Source organism: Petaurus breviceps, unplaced genomic scaffold, assembly GCF_028583685.1.
Source record: "Petaurus breviceps papuanus isolate PSGF00001 unplaced genomic scaffold, PetGlider_PUasm1.0 90515, whole genome shotgun sequence".
Taxonomy (NCBI): domain Eukaryota; kingdom Metazoa; phylum Chordata; class Mammalia; order Diprotodontia; family Petauridae; genus Petaurus; species Petaurus breviceps.
In genome coordinates, this window is record NW_027187269.1 from 4,193,786 (window position 1) to 4,218,360 (window position 24,575).

At 38.3% G+C, this 24,575-nt stretch overlaps 1 protein-coding gene and 1 long non-coding RNA gene across 2 annotated transcripts in view; one reads left to right on the forward strand and one right to left on the reverse strand.

Annotated features, from left to right (window-relative positions):
* ARHGAP6 (Rho GTPase activating protein 6) overlaps window positions 1–24,575 on the forward strand; it is a 703,646-nt gene that overhangs the window by 265,114 nt on the left and 413,957 nt on the right. The window lies entirely within an intron of this gene.
* The window catches only part of LOC138142071 (uncharacterized), a 123,020-nt gene that overhangs the window by 19,492 nt on the left and 78,953 nt on the right, over window positions 1–24,575 (reverse strand). Inside the window, exon 5 of the long non-coding RNA XR_011163338.1 lies at window positions 7,067–7,149. This is a non-coding gene — a long non-coding RNA (uncharacterized lncRNA). The remainder of the gene's footprint in view (window positions 1–7,066; window positions 7,150–24,575) is intronic.

Genomic DNA, 24,575 nt, shown 5'->3' on the forward strand with positions numbered 1-24,575 from the left:
CCAAATGTGAAGTTTTCAGAAAGTAGGGAAGGGTAGTCAAAATGGTGGACTAGTGAAGAATAAGGGACTGACTGGAGCTGTTTGGAAACAGGAAACAATATTTACTGAGTAATTAGGATGTAAAAAGAATAGTATCAGGACTTTCAGAATTTAGGAAGTACAGAAAACTTAACACCCATAGTCCCTGGTCAGAAGGAATTTGTAGTTCAGTTGCTTGACAATGTAGTATAAGTGTGACCCTTTGACTGAATCCAAACTTCAAGAAGACCAAAGGGAAATCCTGCCACAGAAATTTAATAGCTGTGTGATGTTAGGTAACTCAAGTAATGCCTGATCAGTATAGGAAGGATAAATACAGCTCCATCACACATTTGTTATAAGGCTCAAATCACATTGTATCTGTAAAGTGCTTGTAAACCTCAAACTGCTATATATAAATGTCAGCTATTATCACAGATGTGCATACAAAGCACACATTGATAAAATAACAAAGTGGATAGCGTGCCAAGCCTGGAGTCAGGAAGACTTATCTTCCTGAGTTCAAAACTGGCCTCAGACACTATCTCTGTGACCTTTGGCCAAGTCACTTACTCACATGTGCCTCAATTTCCTCATCTGTAAAATAACATGGAGAAGGAAATGGTGAACCACTCCAGTAGCTTTGCCAAGAAAATTCTAAATAAGGTCACAAAAAGTCAGACACAAATTTGAACAATAACGATAAGCCAGTCACAAGGATCTTTGTGAACTGTATGTTGACTTAGATTTAAAATGTATTATCTGTGTTTTAGTGCATTTTTATTTATTTTATTAAATACTTCCCAATCACATTTTAATCTGGTCTGAGCACCATTAAGAAGTGTTGCAAGCATAATTTGTAGACTGTGTGTTTGACACCTCTGACTCAAGAACATTAGAATTATTTTTTTTATTCCTTCTAAGAGGATTCCTCACCCTGTGCATTCAGTCAGTCCTTCTGTTTCTGTCCCTGAAACATCCCTCACATATATCCCCTTGTCTACATTCCAACTTCCATAGCCTCCTTCAAGGCTTCATTAAAATACAACAGTGACCAATATCCTTGGTTTTGCCCTGCATTCCATCCTACATAGTGTTACAAGATGGATTAGTCATCCTAAATCCCAGTTCTGGTCGAGGCATTCTCCTGCTTAAAAGCTACCCTTGGTTCTTCATTGCCTATATTGTTTTTCATAATATTTTGCCTTTTGTTAACTTTTTAAAACATTACTGAATTCAAACATACAGGGAAAGGCATGTTGTTTAAAAAATATTAAATAAATCTATGAGATGAAAGAAAGTAATTCCATTTTGTAAATTAAAAAAATCTATGTATGTTTGCCTTCAAAGTGATTCCTTGATGTATTTTGAAATCCTTTGGAAGTCAATGTGGCACTGTATAAGAAATGCTGCATTCAAAGTCATAGGGAAGGAGATGGGAATAAGCATTTGTATAGCATCTTCTATATGCCTAACACATTACAAGTATCAGCTGAGTTGATCTTCACAACAACCCTGGGAGGTAGGTGCTACTCTTATCTCAATTTTACAGTCAAGGAAACTGAGGCAAACAGAGGTAAAGTGACTTGCCCAGGGTCATATAGCTAGTAAATGTCTGAGATCAGATTTGAACTCTGGTCTTTCTGACTCCAGTCCCAGAGCTCTGTCCACTATACCATCTAATTGTCCCAAGACTAATGATTGGATCATGGTATTAGAGCTCTGTGGGTGTTAAAAGATATCTGGTCCAAGTCCCTCATTTTATAGATGAGGAAACAAGTTCACAGCTGTTAAGTGGCTAAGATGTTAAACCAAGAGTAGCATAGCTAATTGACATAAAGTCCAAATGTTTTCATCTGAAATTCAAGGCTCCTCACTATTTGGCTCCAGCTTACTTTTCTCTAACTTATCTTTTTTTTTTTTAAGCAATTGGGGTTAAGTAATTTGCTCAAGTTTACACGGCCAGTTATTTTGTGTGGGTGCCAAGTATCTGAGGCCGGAACCAATCCCGGGTCTCCCAATGCCGGGCCGGCGCTCTTACTCACTGCGCCACCTGGCCGCCCCTTCTCTACTTATCTTCCATTGTTCCTTTTAAAGTTTCCTTTTCTTCAGCCAAACTAGATTATTTCCTTTCTTTTGGAAAGGCTTCCCTGTTTTCCCACTTCTTTGCCTTTGTTCACACTGTTCCCTCCACTCAGACTGCCCTTCCAGTTCTGACTCACCTATCTTTCAAGGCTCACTCAAAAGACAACTCCTTCCAGTAAAACTCTTCTCTACAGCAGGATTAATTCTATTTACCACAGAATAGTGGAAAGAACATGGCTCTTAGGGTCAGAAGACCTGGATCCTATTGTAACTTACCTATTTAACCTTGGGCAAATAATTTAATCTTTTGTTATTTAATATCTTGGTTTGTAAAATGGAAGAATGTGACTAGATCTCTCTTCCTACTGCAAGTCCTATGATCCTTTAAAAAAAGTTTCAAGAGTATAATATATTGAACTCATACATAAGATTCCTCAGTCTTGCCATTGCGACTTACTGTTCATGTGACCTTGGCCAAGTTCGTCAACCTCTCTGAATGTCAGTTTTCTCATATGTTCATAGGATTAATAATACCTACACTCTTTACCTCAGAAGTTTGGGGGAGGAAAATGCCTTAAAAAATATAAAATGCCAAAGAAATGTGAGCCCTAGATATGAGGTCTTTGCATTTAAGGTAGAAAATAGTCAAATGATTTGTATATATGTTTGTTATGATAAACAGTTTAATCAGTGATTTGAATGAAGGCATAAATGGCATGCTGATAAAATATATGGATGATGTGAAGTTGGAAACAGCCAACAGATTATGTGATAGAATTAAGATCTCCAAAGATCTAGAACCCTGGTCAATGGTTGGACCATAGTTTGAATGAGTAAGACTCCAGGGACTCTCTAAATGATATCAGGGAGGTTGAGGGTATTGGATCTCTTGAGCTCAGGAGTTGTGAGCTTCAATAGGTTAAACAGTTGAGCATCACAACTAATGAAGAGTGAGCCCAATAGAGTGAACCCTAGGAACCAGAGGGAGTTAACTCATTCCTAGTATGAAAGAGAAAATGTCAAACTCCTTTGCTGCTCAGCAGTGGGACTGGACTGTGAGTGATTGAAATAAGGAAACCTAACTAAGGAAGGAAGGAAAGAAAGAAGGAAGGAAGGGAATGATTTTTTGTTTGTTTTGTTTTGTTTGTTTATTTGTTTTGATCCATATCTATGATTTAATTGGTAAAGAGAACCAGAATGGAAACTGGCCACATTGATGGAGATCAGCAAAGTTGTATGGGGCACTGGAAAGGTTACTTGACTTACCTAAAGTTACATAGTTATTACACATCAGAGGCAGAATCTGAACCCAGGTTTTACTAATTCCAAGGTCAACCCTCTTTCCACCATACCACCCTGTTTCTCTGTGTGAGTTTAGGTTTCTAATAGAAATACAACATCGAGGAGAAGGGAAGTGATTATCTCTCGTGTTCAGTTCTGGTTAGCACAATTTAGAAAGGACTTGACCATCTGTGAAGCATGCAGAAAAGGACAAACAGGATGGTGAGAGGACTGGAGAACATGCCAAACTGAGGATTGGTTGAAGGGACTTGGTATATTTAACTTAGAAAATAGAAATTTCCCCAATCTGGTGGTTCCTGTCTATTGTCTCTGTGCTGGTGAGATTGAGTCTCTAATGAGTCTCTTAAGCTTGAGAATTCTGAGCTGTAGTGGACTAAGCAGAGTAAGTCTCAGAATTAAGTATGGCACCAAGGTGATGAGCCCCTGGAATTATGGGAGCCACTAAGCTGCTTAAGGAGGGGCAAAGCAGCAGCCCAGGTCAGAAATGGCATAGGTCAAAGTTCCAATACCTATTAGTAGTGGGATTGGGTCCATGAATATGCTGCACCTCCAGTTTTGGGTGACATAGGGAAATCTAGTTGCTGAGAGACAGAGACAGAGAAAGAGAAAGAGCCTGAGAGAGGCAGAGACAGAGACAAACAGACAGACAGACAGAGACAGAGAACACAGGAACATAATAGTCTCTAAATATTTTATATTCTACTACATGGAAGATGGATTGGATTCTTTCTAATGTTGTATCCAAAAGGAAGAACTAGGAGCAATGGGTTGAAATTTGTGGGGAGAGGGAAGGAAAATTTAGCTCATTTTAACAAGTAGCACTTGTCTATAAATAAATGAATATCATTAGCTTCAAGGGGCTTCCCAGGGTAAGATGGATGACTTCTTATTGGATTTAGAAGGAATCCCTATTCATGTAATTTCTGAGATGTCAGACGTCCGGAGGACTTTGAGATTCAGTGATTGTACTATAGGCTCCCAAAGGTCATAGGAAATGAAGACACAGGAGGGCAACACTTAAGGTCCTGAACTGTGCAATTAGCTCACCAAAATGAGTTGCTGGCTTACAAAAACTCTGAATTGAGTGTGGTAGTGTCAATTCTGCTGAAATAGGAGCAAAGCTAATTCTAAAATAACATTAAGATTAGTTCAGATAGCCTGATATTTTCTTTGCTGAAGACTGGGCATACAGAGTATTTGTTTTGAATGTCTTCCAATAATGCTTACCCAAATAGCCAAGAATTCCTATGCTGTTATGTGCTTACCTTATGTCTAGAGGCTCTTGGCAAATGTATTTTTACCAGGTTTGCTCATTTAACATTTCCAAATAGTGCACTTTCACAAGGGAATCTCGTCATCCTATAATTTTAGTGGAAATCTCGAAAGAAATTGCAAGGGAAATAAGCTAAATATATAGTGAACCAAAATTTATCAACTAGCCAGAGAACAGAAAAACTGAAAATTGATTGAAGATATGAATGTATTTAGAGAACTTCACTGGCATTATATTTTAGAATTCTAGTGCATAATGTCCATTCTTGTATTTCTCTAACCACATGAAACATCTATATACATAGTAAGATCAAACATTAGTGGGATAAAGGGACCCTTCAGCATTTCATATATACCACTATTCAGAAGATTCTTCCCTTTTAAACTCCTCTCCATATGTGTGTCTTTTTTTATCTTAGCACATATGAAAGAATAGGACAATAATGTCATAAAAGGAGACAACTAAGACACTAGCTTTTCAACTCTAGCACAAATATTAAAATAATCTCTACATATCATAGAAAGAAAGAAAAATATCCTGGCAGAACAAAATGCTGTTTGAGTTATCATTCAAACTTGGCCCCCTGTCTAGAGAGTGAGTGGGTGGGTAGAAAGAAGTGATATAACTTCCCAGAAACCAGCAGAGACATACCATCTAGCCAATGGGGATAGGCGGAAGAATACTTCCCATGTACTATAATTTCTGTGGTAGTGCTAGGATCAGTAATATGCTAACACAAATAGTACATATCAGTAATCAGTGTTCATGTAAGAGACAATTTTACTTAGCACAGTACCTCCTAAAACACAAAACTTATATATGCTTATTGATTGATTGAACCATTCTTTTAAAAAAAGTTTTCCAAATTCTTCTTAATTCTACTGCCTTCCTTCTGTTAATTATTTCTTATTTATTTCATATATATGAGAGAAATTAAAATCAAAACAAACTTGGGGTTTCATTTCACGACCATAAAATTGGCAAAGGTGACAAAAGATGAAATTTTAAGGCACTGTTGGTGAATCTGTTAGTTGATCCAACCATCCAGAAAAGCAATCTCTAATTTGGGGGGGAAAGGTGACAATTATTCATATCCCGTGATTCAGAGATTCTACTGCAAGGCATATATCACAACTAGGTCAAAGACAGGCTCCATATACACTAAAATATTCATAGCAGCATTTTTTGCAGTACCAAAAAAGTAGAGTTAGGTACTCATAAATTTAGGTAACAGATACACCAGCTATATATTATATATATACATATATATTTATATATGTATATATATTTATATATATGTATATATATGTAGTTGAATATTACTTTAATGAAATGATGACTACACAGAAGTATGGGGAGATTTCTCTGAATTGATGCAAAAGGAAGTCTGCAAAACCAGAAAAACAATACACACAATTACAACAACAATGTAAATATAAATAACACTGGTGAATGGTCAAAACTTAATGCAATAAAATTATAATGACCAGCCTTTATGCCATAGAAGAGATATCAAAAGCTATCCTCTTGGGGCAACTAAGTGGTGCAGTGAATAGAGCACCAGCTCTGGAGTCAGGAGGACCTGAGTCCAAATCTAGCCTCAGACAATTATCACAAACTAGCCATGTGGCCTTAGGCAAGTCACTTAACCCTGATTGCCCTGCCTTCCCCCCTCCAAAAAGCAAATAAATAAATAAGAATTTTGGGAAAAAAAAAAAGATATCCTCTCTACCTCTTCTCTCCTTTGCAGAGGTTGTTGTTTGACTGTGCAAGGCCACTAGCTTCACTTTCTCCTCCAGAGTCATCTAGGTCCAGTAACAAGGAGATTTACTTAATATTAATAGAGAAAGGACACTCCCCTTTGATACACCATTGCATTAATGGGACACAGCTTCCCTGCCTCCATTTTTCCACACTAGTCAGAAGTGTGTTAAGTCTGACAAAACTTTCATATACTTTTGAACTTAGTTGACCAGGAAGATAGGTCAGCAGTATGACTCTTAGTCCCTGGGACCAATTAAATCTAGAAAATAGATTCATAACCTTTTAGGGAAAAAAGCAGCAACAAAGAAAAACCTAACTTATTGAACATGGAATAGATAGTTCTCCTAAAACAGAAAGATAGGTTTCCTCTCTTAATAGTAGTATCATTTTATGGGGTGGCTAGGTGGTGCAGTGAATAGAGCACCGGCCCTGGAGTCAGGAGGACCCAAGTTCAAATCTGGCCTCAGACCCTTAACACAAAGACTAGCTATGTGACCTTGGGCAAGTCACTTAACCCCAATTACCTTCCAAAAAGCAAATAAATAAATAAATAATAGTAATATCCTTTTCACTGTATTTGTAACTGAACAGAAAGAAGACGCCATAGACACAAAATTCACTTACTATTTTCTCTGAGTTGAAGTTTGTCCTCTAATCTAATGATCTGTGGTTGGTCCAAGTTTTTCAATCAACTGTAGTTTTATAACCTGAGTAAATAAAGCTATGTAAACATATATCCACAAACACCAGCATTTGCTATTCAGTGTCTTTTCAGTTATGTGTAGGCATTTGGCCCTATAATCTTCCCAGCCCATTCTCTTTCTAGTGATCTCAGAACAAAAGTTCATTTGCCTCAGAGAATAGTTTTGGCTGTCAAGTGAAGTTTTGAAATTTCCCCCCCAATTACCCTTGTTAACATTTCAGAGTATCATTGCCATCAATAAAAAATATTTATTGAGCATCTTTTGTGAGTTACCATATCTGTAGCAACTCTACTAATTTTTCATCAACATTTGGTATGGAGTTGAAGTCAGAAGATCTGCATTCAGATTCTGTCTGTTACCTCCTCTGTGACCTTGGATAAATGAAGTCTCTGGGCCTCAGTTTCTTCATCTGTAAAATGATGGGGCAACTAGGTGGCACAGTGAATAGAGCACTGGACCTGGCATCAGGAAGACCTGAGTTCATATCTAGCCTCAGATGTTTATTAGCTGTGTGAGAACCTGGGCAAGTCACTTAATCTTGTTTGCCTCAGTTTCCTCATCTGTAAAATGAGCTGGAGAAGGAAATGGCAAACTGATCCAGAATCTTTGCCAAGAAAACCAAATGGGGTCACAAAGAGTCCAACACCATTGAAAACGACTCAACAACAACAACAAAAATGAGGGAGCTGAACTAGATGATCTCTGAGGCCCTTCCAGTTCCACATCTATGATCTGTAAAATAAAAGGGCTGTGTATAGCACTTTAAGACTTGAAAAGTGTCTTTAATATGTTATCTCATCTAATTCTCAGCTATTTAATAGTATCTATGAAGTAAGTAACATTACATCCCCATTTAACAGATGAGGAAATAGAGGGTAAAGATTATGTGATACACCCTGGGTCACACAGCAAGTGAGTTTCCAAGGCAAGATTTGAACTCAGATCTTCCTAACTCCAGGTTAAGCACTGTGCCACTTGTCAGTCTCCTAAGGTGCTGTATGGCAGTGTTAAAGTTCTCTTCCATCTCTAATTTATGACCCTATGATCCCAAGTCACTTCATCTCTCTGAACCTTAGTCCTGGACTAGATGGCTTCCTAGGTCTTTTCTGGCTTTAGAGTGTGATGCAATCATATATTTTTGATTTGGTGTAAATTGATAGGAGGTGCAAGGACATTACTGTTTTTTTGAAGTAACAGACTTGTGGGTTGACAGCTGCCCAGTGCATAGGTACCAAGCACCATCTCATTCTGTCCATGAAGTACATTTCCCAAGCCTGTTTCCCACAAGTTACATATGACACCTCCTCAAAAAACAAATTCTATCCATTGGCCTCCTTTTTTTGCTTGGGGAAATGGGAGCACTTCAGGACAAGCACTAGTGAAACGATGGCCTCCAGACATTATAAGGAAGAAATGACAATATAAGATTTCAGGGTTCACCTTGCTGAAGATTAGAGTGTGGGAGGGTGGTCTATCAGGGAAGAAATGCTAGGACTCATTTTTAAGAAGATAACAAACAAATCAAGATTCACGTTAAAACATGACATTACATTAAAGGATACCTTGGCAAAAAGATTTGCAGTCATAGAATCTCAAGGTCTGAGGCAATCTCAAAAGCCCATTTAGTACTTCCTATAGCTGAATAAGAATTCTCTCTATAGCATCTTGGACAAAAAATCAACTAGTTTTTTTAATGACTCCAGTGAAGTGGAACCCACTGTTTCCTAATATACCAATACTCCTTATACTTTAGGATATTTGGATTTTTTTCCCCTTACATGAAGCCTAAATTCATCTCTTTGTAACTTCAACTTATTGCTCCTACATTTTCCCACTTAAATGGGAACAATCTAAATGGAACAAATCTAATCCTTCTTCCTTGTGACTGAACTTAAAGTACTTAGACAGCTATCTTCCTCAATTCTGCTTCCCTATCCTCTTCCCCCATAAATCCCCTCTTATTCAAATTAAATATTGCCATTTCCTTTAGCTAGTTCTAAAGAACTTTTACTTTTTTTAACTAAAGAGCTTTTACCATCACAACTGTAGCTCTCTAGACACTCTGGAGCTTATCAGTGTATTTGCTGAAGTATGACATTTAGCACTGAACATAATACTGCACATGTGTTTTGACCAGAGCCAAGTAAGCAGGTCTATCTGTCTCCTTCTTCCTTAATACTATGTCTATATTAATGTACTCTAAGATTACATTAGATTCCTCAGTTACCATATCACTCTCTTGATTGATGCTGAACTTGGAGTCAACTAAAACCCCTAGAACTTTGTTCAGATGAACTGGTGTCTATTTATGCCTCCCTATTTTGTACCAATGAACTTGAGTTCTTGAACCCAAATGAAAGACATTACATTGATCCTTATTAAATGACAACCATTTTGATTCCATCCATTACTCTAACCAATCAAAGTCTTTTTGCATCATGACTTTCTCATCCAGTGAGTTAGCTATCCTTCCCAGCTTTGTCTTATCTACAGATTGGTTATACATGACATCTATGCCTTCATCCAGATACCAGGGACACTCTACTAGAGAAATCCTTCAAAGTTTACATGAAACCATTAATAACTACTCTTTGGGTCCAGCTTTCAAAGAAATTATGAATCCATCTGGATGTATCACTCTAGTTCACATCTCTCCATCTTTTCCACAAGAACAACATGAGAAATTCCATCAAATACATTGCTAAAACTAGGTTCCTCTGACATAACATTTTTGTAACATTTTCATAAAAGGAAATAAGGTTAGTTCAATATGACTTAATCTTCACTAAGCTACAGTAACCATTTCTTTTTCTAGATGTTCACTAACCATACTATATAATTTTCTTAGGAATCAGAATCAAGTGCACTAACCTGTCAGTTTCAGATTCCATTCTCTTTCCTTTTTTGAAAATTGTGACATTTGTTTTTCTTCAATCTGATGGTACCCCTCCCATGAGCCACAACTTTTCAAAGATCACTAAGAATAGCTCAAAATCTTAGCTGCCTATTCTTTGGGTACTCGACTGTGTGATTTATTTTGAGACAGGGGACTTGAAATTATCAAGGGCAGCTAGATGTTCCCTTACCGTCTCTCTACTTATTTTGAATATCAACTCCCACTAGCCATTTTTGCTTTGTTATTTTCAGATGGTCCTGACTTAATTCCATGGTCAATTATCATTGTTCCAGCTACCATGATCAGCGATCTTCTATTTTTGCTCCTCTTTTCCCCCCAAAAAATAGTTTTTAAAAAATATTTTATTGGTTTTAGATCTCCTCATCAACCTTGTTTCATTCTGAGGTACATCTGACGCTATTCTTAGAGACTTCACTACCATTTTGGATTTATCTTTCATTGCCTTCCCTGTGGCATTCTTCACAATTTAGAAGCACTGAATCTAACCAGGAGGGAGAGGACCTAAATTCAAAACCTTCCAGATACTTGCCTGTGTGACCTTTGGAAAGTCACTGGACCTAGCTGGGCCTCAGTTTCCTCACCTATAGAAAAATAGGATTGGACTACCCTAAGATCTCTTCAAGCTTTTTCTTCCCTTTAAAAATATATTCTCCTGGCATTGGCTAGGTGGCGCAGTGAATAGAGCACCGGCCCTGGAGTCAGGAGGACCTGAGTTCAAATGTGGCCTCAGACACTTCACACAAAAACTAGCTGTGTGACCTTGGGCAAGTCACTTAACCCCAACTGCCCTCCAAAAAGATATATATTCTGTTCCTCTAATAGAAGTCTCAAAGTAGAGGTCCTTTTTGGTAATTAATCATGAGATTTTTTTTTTTTACTCATTGGAAATGACAAGATTTTATCCTTTCATCTTTTGCAAGGATTAATTAAAGAAAATAAAATTGTTTCACTGGTATATTTATGATTCAACTAAGTTTTCTTTGTGCCATCAACATTCATTAATTTAGTTGAATTAAACTGACCTTTCTTAAGCCCTAATAATACAGTAAGGAAAGTCTGGATCAGTGATTCCATATTATTGCTCCCAGGGAATAGTGGGAAAGGAGGAACTAGACCTGTGATTGCATTGATTGAAGGAACTCCTGGGTAAGGAAATACTTTCTACCAATGCATGTTGTCACCGTATTATCTTAGAGCTTCCTTGAGCAACGCAAAGTTAAGTGACTTGTCCTGCCAGTAAGCATCAGAGGCCAGGGTTTCCCGGCTTGAAGCTGTTCTTTAGCTAGCTTATTACTACATGTTGCCTCTTGGAAGAGCTGCTTAAAAAAAAAAAACCCTTCAAACAAGAAACACTTCCTTACCATACATATTCTGCACTATTACACTAAGAAATTTATAGTGGGCATTTAATAAATGTTTGTTGAATGAATGTCTCTGAGAAACTTATTACCATTGGTGTATCTTTTAAATTTGATTAACAGGGAGCTACTGCTGTTTTAGGTGATGATGAGATTTTAATGCCATTCCAGATCTCATTGAAAACAACCAATCAACCAACCTATTGGGATTGAGAACCTGTAAGCATTCTTTTGATATTAAAAACTTCCTTGAGATTTGAGACATCAAAATGGACAGGATTGCTGCTGTTCCCAGATCCCATCTGAAATAAATCTGGAAACTGTTTCAGGAGGCTGGTAGGACAGAAAACAAAAGAACACCATTTCTGCACTTAGACAAATAGAAGAGAAGGTAATTTTTCCACATCATCCTGACGTTTGATGCTAATCTGGGACAAACAGTGTTTAATGTTTTAATATGTTAAAAGAGCACTGCCTTGGGTGTTAGGAACTTTGAGGCAGTTTTCCTTTGACCCAAACTTTAGGTCAGCTGAGCTCTGTTGCCCTGAATCCTAAGAGAGCACATGCCTTAAAAAATGCATTGTTTCAAACTGAAGGTGAATAGTTTTTAAATGACCCATTGGCTGGGGTAGAGGGAGAGGATAAAGGAAAAAAAAGAGTGATGGAAAAAAGGGAGAAGGAGAGACAGAGAGAGAGACAGAGAGACAGAGAGAGAGAGATAGAGAGAGAGAGAGACAGAGAGAGAGAGAGAGAGAGAGAGAGAGAGAGAGAGAGAGAGAGAGAGAGAGAGAGAGAGAGAGAGAGAGAGAAGGAGGGAGGGAAGGAGAGAGGGAGAGAAGCAGGCAAGTCTCATGCACTTGGTTTTAATGTACTGTGTTAAATGCCAGTGTTTGGATGTTTTTGTTGTTATTGCTTACATTATCTCAGTTTGACTTAAAACTTTAAAAACTGCTATAGAAAATGGAACATGTTCTTGGTTACAGTTAGGATGCCGAACAACTTTGCTCTAATTTGCTTCCACAAAACTTGGCAACGATGTCAAAAAAAATATTTGTCCTTCCAAAGGGTCCTGTTGTCTCCTACTCCACATTTCCCCACCCCCCTTCTTCCCACCACTGACTCTAGCTGTCTGTCACTGGGGCTGAGACTTTATGGAACTTTTCTGGCAAAGTAGTTGTGGTAGCTGATCTGTTTCTCTTTCACAGGGGCCCCTGGCTCCAGGCCAGCCAAGCCTGACACTTTGAAGTTTTAAAGTTAGCAGGAAGTCTCAACTCCACTAACTTCAGCTCTGTCCACAACACAGAGAGATAGGAATGTTGTTTCCTTGTGAGCCATGTATTAAAATAGTCCTGCATTGGGGAGAGTTTATTAAATAGAACTGCATATTAAATACACACACAATTTCATGATATTTTAGTGTAAATTTCTCTCTTCTCTGATTCGCAGGCCATGGTCATTTCCTGTGAGGCTCCCTAGAAGGGGAATTCAGTAAGGCAAACCACTCACTCCACCCTGTTGCCTCCTACAGGCAAAACTCATACATACCAATCTTATGGGAATTGTATAAGAATGAGGGCAAAAGACATTCCATCTCCAGACAATGGTCATTTTCCTTTGCTGTTCCTCATGCCTAGCATATTCTCCCTCCTGGGCTTCCCTGGTTTCCTTCCTAGCTAAAATTTTACTTTCTGTAAGAAACCTTTATTGATTATATCCAATTTATCATAAACATATACATTATATATTATACATATATGTACATATAATATATTCTATATATTATATACATATACATAAATATGCATGTGTGTATGTGTATATGGAGAGAGAGAGAGAGAGAGAGAGAGAGAGAGAGAGAGAGAGAGAGAGCTCATTTTTACACAGTGGTCTGCTTTTTGTCTCCCACTAAACTATGAGCTTTTTGCCAAAACAATTTTTTTATTCCCCGCAGTCAGCACAGAGCCTAGAACATACATGATTATTGACTGACTGATAATCAACATAAGGGTTTTAAGAGGTGTTGTTCAATTTGGAAACCTTTCCTCTTTTCTTCTAAGTCCTAGATGGAATTGCTTTGACCTGAATTGAGTGAATTTTTTTATGAGGTTTCCAATTCTATTTGGGCCCTACAAAATTTTTGCCTACAGCCCTGTTTCTAGGTTACAGCCAACCTTAAGATTTGTTCCATAGGTGCCAAGGGTCAGTCCCTACATCTGTAAAATGAGGATATTGAACTTGCTGACCTTTCAGATCCTTTCCAGCTGGAAACTAATGGTCCTATGAGTATGACTAATGAGTGTGACTAAGCTTAATAGGTACCAAATTAAAAAAGAAATTTTTTTTCTTGATCTCTAGAGCAAGAGTGTGAGGTATTATGTGTAAAATAAACTACCTCTATCTACATGGGCCTAGACCTTCAGAATTGAGAGGATGGCAACTTTTCTTTATGTTAACATTTATCAGTCAGTCAACAAGAATTATTAAACTCTTATGTGACAGGAGCTGGACTAAGCATTGAGAATTCAAAGAAAGGGAAGAAACAGGCCTTTCTCTCAAGGAGCTCACATTCTACTATGGGAGACAGCACACAAACTACTATATATGCACAAAATATGTACAGTGGTAAATGATTCTCTTTCAGTAGCTGAGTCACATGGAGACCCAACTTCAACAGGGTTGAAACATAGTCAAATATCTTTGTATGGAGTGAGAATGAGACCGTTTGTTTATTTAATTAAATGGAGATACACATAGGAAACATCAAAATGTACATCCATGTGACAATTCATTTTCAGGTTATGGAATTACTTGCATAGCTCTGCGTTGAGATTTCTTAAAGACTGAATATTAAAGTGTCTGTTTTTCAGAGACAAGCCTCAGCATTCCCCGGGACAGTTCTGTCCAAAAAAGAGTAGACTAGAGGTTAGAGAATGTGAAGATTTTAAAATGTCATAGAGAAGACATCTTTATTGTGTTAATTGATTGATTTTAACTTTGAGTGAAGTCTCTGGTGGTACAGTAAAGGTCTATGGTCTCCTCAGTCATTTTTTTCCACAGTTCAAATGAAAACACCTAGAAAGACATGCTTATTAAATATGAAGATGACGGAAAACAGGGGAGGAAGATAATGTATTATACAAGATTCAAAACGATCTCAACAGTTGGAATAGTGGGCCAAAACTTAAAAAGATGATGCTAAATAAAAAGAGGTAGTAATATAAATAGATATGAACTCTTGTACTTAGCTTAAAAAACTTGGTTGCAAAAGTATACAATAATTTTTTTTTAACTGGCTTAAGAGTAGTACATGTGAAATAGGTCTAGAGGTTTTACTTGAATGGGAATTAAATTTGAATAATAGTAACTAGTATTTGTAAGCAGCTAGATGGTGCATTGGATAGAGTTCTGGACCTGATGTCAGGAAGAGCTGAGTTCAAATTTGGCCTTAGACTCTTTCTAGCTGTGACCCTGGGCAAGTCACTTAACCTTGTTTGCCTCAGTTTCTTTGTCTATAAAATGAGCTGAAGAAGGAAATAGCAAACCTCTCTGGTACCTTTGCCAAGAAAACTCCAAATGGAGTCATGAAGAGTTGGACACAACTTAATATTTACAAAACACATTACAAATATCTCATTTTGTCCTCACACCGACTAAACAACAACAATCCTCACAACAACCCTAGTAGGTAAGTGCTATTATTATCCCCATTTACAGAGGAGGAAACTGAGGCATACAGAAGTGGTTATTGCTCAGGGTTACATAGTTAGTAATGTCTGAAGTCAGTTTTGAATTCCTGACTCCAGGCCCAGTGATCTAGCCAGGGTGGGTAGAGGAGAGATAATAATTTCAGTTTTGAACATGTATTTTAGTGGTCCCCAGTTTGAATGCTTTAATGGGCAGTTAGTGATGCAAAATTAAAGTTTAGGAAAAAGGCTGGGGCTGAATATATAGATCTATAAGTTATTTGCGTAGATAGAAGTAAAAACCATGAGAGCTTATGAAGTGACAGAGACAGAGAAAGACAAACAGAGAGTCAAAGTCAGAGACAGAGGGACAGAGAAAAAGACAGAGAGAAAAGAGAATGGAAGAGGGCCTAGAACAGAATCTACTATCATAAAAAAAACCACTTATTTAAAAAATATTTTTGTTCTGCTTTTCAGTTAGCATGGTGACTTCTGTCTCTATTCTTTTATTTTAATTTATTGATTAGCACTCTTCTATTGAAATATTAATTATGGTTTTGCCCTCAAGGCATTATATGAATGATGGAGGGAATTGCTGATAGCAGAAAGAACGCCAAGTTTTATGAAACTGAAGCCTGTGCCCCCTTGCTCTCATGTCAGGGAAAAGGTCCGTAGAGGCATGCTGGCTACAATACAGATCCCTGTGGAGCTTGTTTGGGGGTGGAGGACTGGGAGTCTCCAATGAGGGTCCTTCTGGCCCAAGCTCTGTCTCTGGAGGAGAATCAGATGTACATCTGCTGTACTTAATATGGAATCTCCCATGAGAAGCAAAGAGATATCAGGGCTGGTGAAATATTTTCATTGTTCATACCACAACTCTCTTTAATAAATCAGGCTTTAGGACTGTTATAATTGGATCTGAGCCTCCTCTCTTTCTTTATACCACATGTGGCCAAAGAAACTTAGATGAATAAGATATAGAGGGATGAGAAATAAAGTCAATGAGAAACAATTTTCATGAATTTTCTTCCCCTTCCACTTCTTCCTTTAGCCACACCTGTGCAATGTTTGGCTAAACTGGTGGTGGAAGTGAAAGTGAGAAAGACTTATTCATTCTGTTTTGATTGTTCAACCAGGTAGGTGAGAGAGTGGATAGAGTCCAGGACTTGGATTCAGGAAGACCCGAGTTTGAATTCTGCCGTAGACACTTATTAGGTGTATGATCCTAGGCAAGTCACAGTCTCAACCCCAGTTTCTTCATTTATAAAGTCAAGATACTAATAGCTTCTACCTCCTACCTAGCATTATGTTTTTCCTCAAATAATGTTTTATTTTTCTCCAATTATAGGTTAAAACTTTCATGGCATTATTATGAGGATCAAATATATGTAACTTCAGTCATGTCTGACTGTGACCCCTTATGGGGTTTTCTTGGCAAAGATCCTGGAGTTGTTCACCATGTCCTTCTCTAGTAAATTAAGACAAAGGTTAAGTGACTTACCTTGGGTCACATAGCTAGTGAGTATCTGGGACCAGATATGAACTCAGTTCTTCCTGACTTCAGATCTAGTGCTCTATCTACTGAGTCCCCTAGATACCTCTAGCAATTGTAAAGCACTTTGCAAATGTGAAAGCACTATATAAATTATATTATATTAATATTCTTTTAATATACCACATGATGGTATATTAATGATCATCCTGGTGAACTCCATGAACACTTAATCCTCCCATCCAGTCCCTTAACTTATCCCTACACAAACACATACTTTCCTTCAGTCCAGATTGGAGTAACTTTGAAATGAAGCCAACTGTATTCAATAAATGTTTAATGAGCATCTAACATATGAAAGGCATTGCAGAAGCTAGAAGTAGCTTGTATGCTCCTTGAGGGCAGGGACTATCTCACTTCTTTATCTGCATCCCCAGCACTTAGGATGGCTTCTACTACATGGTAAGCATTTAATAAATAATTATTTATTGATTGATATAAAATGAGTGGTTTTTAGCCTCAATGTGCTAACAATCTATTTTCTCAAGAAAATTGGTAGGAGGTTGGGCAGTTCCTACCTTGATGACATTAATAAAGCACTTAACCTACATTATCCCATTTAATCCTCACAATATCACTATGAGGTAAGTAGTACAAGCATGATTATCTGCACTCCTTCCCCCAACTCCCCACCTGCACTTTCAGATTGGATGCCAATGGCATAGGTGATGTGGTTGGAGGGGAGATGGAAGACTACTCTTTACTCTTTAGATCTTAGGGGATCTAAACCCTCAGTCACCTAATACTCTTGAGTTCATTGAATATTGGCTCCCAAACATCCACCCGGCAGGCTGGAAACAAGCAGAGAATACCTACATATCTTCTGTACAATCCACCAGAAAGGATGAATCCAAGTATGCTTAATGCCTCTCTTATATAAAATTGAATAAATAGGCTTGGGAAGTTGTTAAGGACTCACTCAAAGTCATACAGCTAGTATGTGGAAGGAAATTTAGCTCCATGTGCCTTGATTCCAAAGCCAGAGTGCTTTCCACTAACATATTTGCCTGCCACATTCTACTGACTTTCTCTTCCCTTCAGTTCATCCTGCACACAACTGCTAGGGTAATCTATATCAAACACTTTTCCTTACTTTGCTTCCTTTTTTTAAAGTATCTACACTCACTAAACAAGCATTGAAGGGCTTATGATGTGCCAATCACTCTTTATTACCTATTGGATTATATCTACCCTCTTCAAGTTTGCATTCCAGACTCTCCATTGATTGGTTTCTGAAAGATCACTGAACACCAGGTCTGAAGACTTGGGTTTAAATTCTAGCTCTCAACTTTTATATCTATATGACCTCAGATTCTCCCAGCCAAAAATCTCACTAGTACATTGATAGGCTAGGTGGCACATTGGGTAGAGTGCCATGCCTGTAGTCAGTCATCTTTCTGATTTCAAAATATGGCCTCAGACACTTACTAGCTGTGTGAGCCTGGGCAAGTCACTGAACCCTGTTAACCATAGTTTCCTCATCTGTAAAATAAGATGGAGAAGGAAGTGTCAAACTACTCTAATTATCTTTGCCAAGAAAACCCCAAATGGTGTCACAGTCAGACTGAAATGACTGAATAACAACTAATGCATCATTTTATTACTCACTAATATGCCTCCTCTGTTTTAGAAAGACCAGCTTTCTCAATATTCCCTTAAAAAACCCAGTATCCAGGTGACTTCATCCCCGTATCTTATTTTTTGAGGGGGATAGTTTTAAAAGAAACACACGAATGTGGATGGGAAAAAAATACAACTTCATTTCAACATAATTATTTCCTTTTGTATTTTATTTGCATTGTATTGGTTTCCTATATATTTTATTTTATCCATTTAAATCATGATCCTGACAAGGGATCCATAGGCTTTACCAAACTTCCAATAGGGTCCAAGATACATAAAAAGGGTTAAGAACATCTGCTCCACGGGGCAGCCAGGTGGCTCATCGAGTAAGAGCACCGGCTCCAGTGTTGGAATGACCTGGAGATCGAATCCCGGGCTCAGACACTCAGCACCACACCCAGAAATAACTGACTGTGTAACCTTGAGCAAGTTACTTAACCCCAATTTCTTTTAAAAAAAAGAACATCTGCTCCAGAGGTTGTTGTGAGAAATGTACTTCATGTAGTTTTTAATTATCTTATCATGGAAAATGTCTGGAAATTATAAAAGGGTATATTTCTCCTCAAGATTATAGAACTTCCCAGGAGGGAAGTATGGGCACAGCAAAGGACAGATTACCCAGATATTGTCCAACACTAGGGACCCACAAGGAAACTTGAAATTAATATATTTCCTCTATACACTGTTACACATATTAGGCTTTGGCTATCATTGCATATGCTAAACACATTTCATATCCCTCCACTACAGCAATTTAATAATCCTGGAGTGGCAAACAATGCAGCCACATTTCTAATCTGTGAGCTCATTCCAAAACACACTGCCTTCCTTACTACAGCACAGCTATTAATCTGTTGGCAGGAGGGAAGGGCAGTCCTGGTCTCCATCAAACATAGGATCCTATTTGCTTTATTGCAGATGCAACCGCAAGAGAACTGGGATTTGGGGCATTGTGGTAAAACTGTGAAACTGGAGTCATGTCAGATGGGAACATCTTGTTTCCATTCCAGGAATTCTAAATTCTGCCTTCTTTCTATTCCCTAAACCCATGGGGATATATCATAAAGTTGAGTAAACTTTATCAATTATCCTGATAATTTGGGCCACCAAAAGGGAAAATCCAGGCTTAGAAAGCAGAGGCAGCCACTTTATTTTCCTCTTTGACTGTCTAAACTATTTAGTTTAACTAAGGGATTGTTATATTGTCATAACTATTGTATAATAATAATAACAATAATTGATGTTTACATAATGCCTTGAGGTTTGCAAAGTGCTTTACATACATTTATTTGAGGGTCACAATAACCTAAGGGAGGTAGCTACTTTAAGGATAACAGTATACATTAATATAGTGCCTTAAAGATTGGCAAAGTTCTTTGTAATTACCTCATTTGATCCTTACCCCAACCTTGTAAGGTAGGTACTATTATTATCCTTATATTACAGAAGAGGAAACCAAGGTAAACGAAGATTAAATAACTTGCCCAGGGTCACAATCCAATAAGTATCTGAGGGAGGATTTGAATTTAGGGCTCCCTGACTCTAGGCCCAGCAGTCTATCTATTGTACCAGCTACCTGCTCACACACACACACACACACACACACACACACACATACTTCACAGAGAGATTAGGTGATTTTCCTATGATTACATAAGTAGTAAATAGCAGATCTAGAAGTAAAATCTGTTGATAAGCATCTTGAATCTTACTTAGCCTGATCTTTCAATGACAGGTATATAATATATTCCTGGGCCCATCCTCTTAGCCTGACAGGATACATCAGAGCTAGTGCAGTGATGGTGTGACCTCGAAAATCCGAGGGTCCCCTCTATGCCATAATGGGGCAGAGTATGAGGACTTTAGATTTCCATTTCACATATGGTAAAAATTGGCTCAGAAAAATTTGACTAGTTCAAAATAAAACAGCTAGTTAGTAGAAACCTAATCTAATGCTCTTTCTTTCCATTACACATCCCAAGATCTATGGAATTCCTGTTAAGGAAAAGAAGATTGAAAAAAAGAGGGAAAAGAGTATAACATTTGTATCAGAGGCTCCCTCCTAACATGAAGGGTTCAAACATACTTTGGTAATTTTTCACTTTTCTGGTTCATTGGCCACATCCTGGAAGACCCTAAGGCCTTTGGTATCTGGCACTACCTTCAGGTTTGCTATAAACTTTTATAAGCACTCAGGCTCACAAGGCTTAAAATATGTAATTAAAAAAATACATTAACAAATGCAGAATCTGAACCAATAACTAGTCAAAGGATGACATTCCAAAGCCTCCACTGAACTATGTCTTCCTGAGACTTGTAGTATTGCTATAGGTGAAGGCTTAGAAATGAAAGAGGGCCCTGGGGGTTGCTCTTCCACAGAAATTGAGCTACCATTTGTACAATAGTTAGCACAATACTGGGTGCATAATAGGTTGTTTTTTGCCTTTTTTTTTTGGAGGGGAGAAAGCAGGGCAATTGGGATTAAGTGACTTGCCCAAGGTCACATGGATAGCAAGTGTTAAATGTCTGAGGCTGGATTTGAACTCAGGTCCTCCTGACTCCAGGGCAGGTGCTCTATTTACTGCACCATCTAGCCACCCCATAGTAGGTTGTTAATAAATGTTTGTTATCCTTCCCCGCCTCACAACATAGATGCTCCCCTCTGAGTCTAAGTCCCTTTTCTACCACATTTCACTTTTCTTGGAAGCCAGTATCCTTCTGGGGGTTCCAATGTTCTACTACAAAAGCATTTCCTTTCCAGCGGGAGTGATGGGGCCCCTCCTCCTTGCCACAGTCACTGTCTTAGGTAGCATCCTCTTGAAGGCATGGTTCCCTTGACAATGCTGCTTCTTTTCGGGTGTTTGCTGGTCCACTTCCTTCTAGCAAATATCAGTGATCACCTTTTCTTCAAAGGAAACAGTTCTTGAGAAACTGGTCTATGGAAAGATGACCTTGGTACTTTAGCAGCAATGTTATAACTTTCATACCACTGGGTAGGGTCTCACATCATTTTAAAACTGTCTAACTTGGGGGCAGCCAGGTAGCACAGCAAGTAAGAGCACCGGCCCCAGAGTCGGGATGACCTGGGATTGAATCTGGGCTCAGATACTTACCACCACACCCAGAAATAACTGGCCATGTAACCTTGAGCAAGTTACTTAACCCCAATTGCTTTAAAAAAAAAACTGTATGACTTGTTGATTGTTTTTTGATACCTGAATCCCATATCCCTTACATTTCCATTCCAATAGGCCCCTGGAAGTGCTAAAGAAACCCTCTTAGTTCTCTATTCCAACAATTTCCTCTTGGGCAATTTACAACAACTCAGTATCATTTGCATGCTCTTTCTCCCAGAGCCCAAGTTGTATGCCTTACCTTTGTGATTAAAAAACTCCCCAGTGGATCTTGAGGTTCAGACCAATATCATTGTTTGTTTTCTCTCATTTTCCACCTGGGGCAGCTGGGGCAGGTTTTACAAATTATCCTAAAATCAGAGAGATTTTCAAAAGTATGATAGACTTGGAACTTGAAGGGACTTTTGAAACCATTAACTCCACCCTCTTCATTTTACAGGTGAGGAAACTGAGGTATAGAGGAGTTCATTGACTTGCCCAAAGTCATACAGCTAGTAAGCGTCTGGGAAGGATTCAACTCAAATCTCTCCTTATTCAAAGTTCAGCATTCTAGCCATTATGCAACCTAGGGCAAAAAAGGAAGCAGAGTCCCTAGCACCCCTCAACTTTCCTATCTTAAACTCCTGTGATTCAAAGAGAAAGTGGTAACCTGCCCAGAGGCTGAAAACATATGCTCTCTCTGCAGCATAATCAATTAGAAACCCAAAGAACACCAAAACTTAACAATCCTATGATTTGTGTAAGTTCCTGGGACTTTGAGGTCTCTTTTATTTGTTTTCTAGTTTGTAAGTTGCAAATGTTTGCTCTGTTTGTATGTTTTAGCATCTCTACTATGCTCCAATACTAGTGAGGCAATAAAAACTTTGTCTGGAACTCCATTGCCTGAGGTTGCAATGGAGTGCATCATAAGTGGGGGAAAGGACTGCCAACTCACTTACCACTTGTGGAGGTGTGGGGGATGACTGTGATGGATTAGACCAACCAAATATTGTAGTCAGATCCAATTCTGTCAGAGTTGTGTAAACCCAGACATTTTCAAAATTGAAGTACCACAGATTCCTCTTGTTTTCTATTCACCCAACTATATCTGGAAAAGTACTTTTCAGTTTGGATACAATGAGAATATCTCCCCTTTTTCTCTTAGCTATTTTCATAAAGGCCTGGAAAGCATATGGCAAAATTTCCATTTGTTGGATGTAGAAATTTCTTCCTGTTACCTTGGAGAATATGTTTCTTACCCAATGTCAAGTAGAAATGCTGGATTCCATCCATTGGATATTAAAAGGACTGGGAGTCCAGGAAACTCTGTATGAGAGTATAAATGTTGGATTCTGTATTTATAATAAAACCTTTACATCACCCCAACTTCAACTTGAAGAAAATCAATTTTGTAATAAAGTCAAGGAGTTTCTTTTCAATGGTAGTTCTAAGCTTGCTCAATGTTTGTTGCCTTTTTAAGGAGGCCAAATCAGGTTGATATTTTTCAATCATCTCAGCTTCCATGACTCTACTCTACCTCAACTACACATAAGGATAGTCATATCCTTTATCTTTTCTTCCACCACAAGTATTTTGACTCCATGTTTATGAACTCTGGATCTTTTCATCTCTCCCTAGTCTTTGCTTCTCCTAAAAGTATTCTCAAAGCTCACTGTCACTTTTCAGTATTTTTCCCATGCTATCATCCTTACTCTGTCTACACTCTCCTTCCTTCCCAATCTTTGCCATTTGATGAACCAGGTCAACTCTACAGCATCTACTACTCTCATATTCCATGTTCTCTTGTACCATAAGCTCACACTGACAAATTCTAACCCTGACATTGCCTTATGTATACTCCTACTCACTTGCTGCTGCTGCTGGTTGTTGGCCTTTGTAGTCAAAGAGGAACAAAATGACATCACTAAATAGAGCTGAAAGAAGACACTAACCTGCTGATTGGATCCACTGCAAAATTATCTTATTTAGTCTCAATTGGGTTCTTAGGGTAGTAAGGTAATCCTCAAACTCTTCCCCAGTTGAGTCTGTTTCCTGCTCACCACAGGCACAATTCCACAGTTTTTCTATCCCTCTTAAGTCTCCTGTAATAGTCCTAAAACTAACCTTCTAAACTGAGAATTTTCTCATACTTGACCTGCATGAAAAAAAATTGAGTTCATTAACCACCCTCTTCTTCCATTCTCCTCAGCTCATATCCTCCAGATATCATCCTCTATGACTCCCCATCCACCCCCCACTTTAGTAAAATGAATTTTGGCCAAGATTATCCTCTTTAATCCAATCCTCCCCTGTCTTTTCCAGGAGATTGTCCCCAATATAACACCTTTCTTTACTTTCCAACCAATCTCTATTTACTGATTTCTTCCCTGCTGCCCAGAAACATGTTTTAAATATCCCCCATTCTTTTTTTTTAAGCAATTGCAGTTAAGTAACTTGCTCAAGGTTACACAGCCAGTTATTTCTGGGTGTGGTGCTAAGTATCTGAGCCCAGATTCGATCCCCAGATCATCCCGACACTGGGGCTGGTGCTCTTACTCGCTGTGCTACCTGGCCTCCCCAATATCCCCCATTCTTAAACTAACTCTAACTCTCTCTCTCTCTCTCTCTCTCTCTTTCTCTCTCTCTCTCTCTCTCACACACACACACACACACACACACAGATACACACTGCAATTTCTGATAGCTATTATTATATATCTCCTCCCTTTCTCTGCTAAACTAAAAAAAATCTATACTAGATGTTTCCACTTCCTCTCTTTACATGAACTTCTAAACCCCTAGCAATCTAGCTTCCAACATCATAATTCAACTGAAACTTCTCTCTCCAAAGCTACCAGTGAGCTCTTAATTGCCAACTCTAAAGACTTTTCTCAGTTTTCACCCTTCTTGAAATCTCTGAAGTATTTAAAAATGTTGACCACCTTCTGAATATTCTCTTCTCTCTGGGTTTCCATAATATCAATTCTCTCTTTTTCCTCCTTCTACCTGTTTAATCAATCATTCCATCCCTGTCTCCTTTGCTGGATGTTCATCCATATCAGGCTACCTAATTGGGGGTATACCCCAGGGTTCTATCCTAGGCCCTTTTCTATTTTTTCTCTATACTTTTTTAGCTTGGCAATCTTATCAGCTCTCACAGGTCCAATTATCTCTATGTAGATG